Here is a 2,500-nt window from a genome sequence, read left to right as displayed (position 1 = left end):
AAATGCTGAAAAACCAATTTGCCATTCAGCGGGCCTACAATAAACCCTTCGTGTTTTTGTTTTTTTGAAGGTAGTGCGATCCAAAGAGACAATGCAACGATATCCAATTGTTTTCTTAAGTATTAGCTTTGCATAACACTGTATAAAAAATGGCGAGATTACCGCTGCTTACTTGCTATTCGGAGCGCGATAATATCCAGAAATACACAACACCGCTTAAAGGAGAAAGAGTGATTATCTCAAATATAATTACACTCATTCTATATGCTATAACCTTAATTGATGTTTAATCCCACACATTTCTGCAGGCACTTATACCCAAGCAGCGTGGTGGAGAAATGCAAATGGAGGAACGTGGCTCAGAGCGTGACTGAGGATTAGCCCATGGAGATAAATCAATGGAGATAACCTTCTTTGGCTGCAAGGAACAACTCTATCAAGTCTGATGGATACCGTTTTATTATTTGTTTAACTGTTGATTACAATGCTGCGTCTGTTTCCCCTATATGTTTGAATACCAAGGATGGTTGTGCTTCTGTTTAAAAAAGCAAAACACACACAAAAAAGCACACACACACACACACACACACACACACACACACGCATACATACAGATAGACAATCAGACCAGGAAACAACAGGCCACTGTTTTTAGAGAATGCAAAGGAAAATCCCGTCCAAAGGAGGTTTGGCAGTGGGGACACATGATATACAGTACGCGCCGCTTACACATGAGAATGATCATTCTGGCGTCCGTACCCTCCACCTCCACCCACGACCCCCACCTCCAGCCCCCACCCCCACCCCCTTCCATATCCAGTAATCTAAGATGTCACAGACGCACAGAGGCGGTTTTTCCACCGCACAGGAGACAGCTGTGATCTGTGTCAGCCCGTTTCCGTCCCCAGGCGGGAGGTCATGACGGTTGACTTCACCAAAACCCCCCGCCCTCCTCCAACCCCACTCCCCCCCCCCCCCCCCCCTCTTCCACCTCCGGCCCCCCGATCACTCAAACATAAATCAATACTGTTAATAACTGTTTGAGCGATGTCTAAATGGGATATCTTTGCTCGGAGCGATATTAAAAGATATCCCTCCCCCTCCCTCCCTCCCTCCCTCCCTCCCTCCCTCCCTCCCTCCCTCCCACCCTCACCCTGCCCCCATCCTCACCCCACCAAACCCACCCACCCTCCTGCCAATCTTACTCACCCATTCCCTCACTGGAGACACAGAGGTGGGGTCGGAAACACAAACATCTGCGGAGGCGACGGCGACTTTGTGGTTCCTGCCCCGGTTGCTCGTATCTCTTCTTTGTGGGGGGGGGGGGGGGGGGGGGGCATTAACACGGGGTCCCGTCTGTTTGTTTAGTTGGTACACACACGGCGGGGTCTGTGTTGCGGTCAGCGGCGCGTGGCGGTTATCATAACGGCAGGGTTCGCAGAATTATTAGAACAGTAAAAAATATGACAACAACACAACAAAAAAAACGAAGGCAATCGCCTTGCCCGATTCAATTATCATCAATATTTCAACGCAATGTGAGCCACGATAATGCGTCAACGTTCATTTGTAATAGGTTAGAAGGGATTTATAGTTTAGCAATCTCCACACTTGACTACACACCACATGATATTGCCCTTCAAGATCTGAATTTCAATGTAGGGTCCAATCACGGGGAATAAGCAGACATCACACTTACGATGGGTGGAAAATAAATAAACACACCAGCAAAGAATCCCCGGGGTGAGGAATGGTGATCAAGTCGTGAAAGGTCAACGGCGACGGCTGAATGAGTGTGACACCTCGGATATCATTCAAATGATCTATTAATTAGCCGAGAGTCAGTCCAAGTAATACCCTACAAGCTTTGGACATCAGCTAAGGCACATTAAGTGTTTTAAAAGGTGTCGCGCCTGGGCCACGTGACCTCTATCTCATCTGGCTTTTATTTCCCCCGGTCTTATGCATGGCCGGGCCCAGGCGTATTTACCCTGATAGTGCTGCCACAATGAAATTATGTGCGCTTGTAAATAGGGTTAGCAGTCAGCTGATCCCGGGCTTTTCATTATTAGTTAGAGGGGCGTTGCGCGCAAACTGCAAACCGCCCTGCTTTATGACCCATTCATGAAGCCATTGAAATGAGGCCCCCGTAAAACGAACGCCATCACTATATAAAAAAACCTTTACACTGACCGATTCCGGGGTGATCATCTGTACAATGGAAAGCTAACACATGGGGCGGCTACAGCCCTGTGAAGGCATATTGAAACATCAGGGTCCTTCGCACACACACACACTCACACCCACACACACACACACACCCACACACACACACACACACACACCACACCCACACATACACACACACGCGGGCGGAGAGTGCTAGCCAGGATGCTAGACAATAATGCACATTAAGATGGATTAGCATTCACCAGCAGGAGTTGGACTCGAAGATGTCTAGCTAACCCTTTCAGCACATATTGGATTGATGTGCTCATAT

This window comes from Gadus chalcogrammus, chromosome 11, assembly GCF_026213295.1.
Source record: "Gadus chalcogrammus isolate NIFS_2021 chromosome 11, NIFS_Gcha_1.0, whole genome shotgun sequence".
NCBI lineage: Eukaryota > Metazoa > Chordata > Actinopteri > Gadiformes > Gadidae > Gadus > Gadus chalcogrammus.
This window is presented reverse-complemented; position numbering follows the sequence as displayed.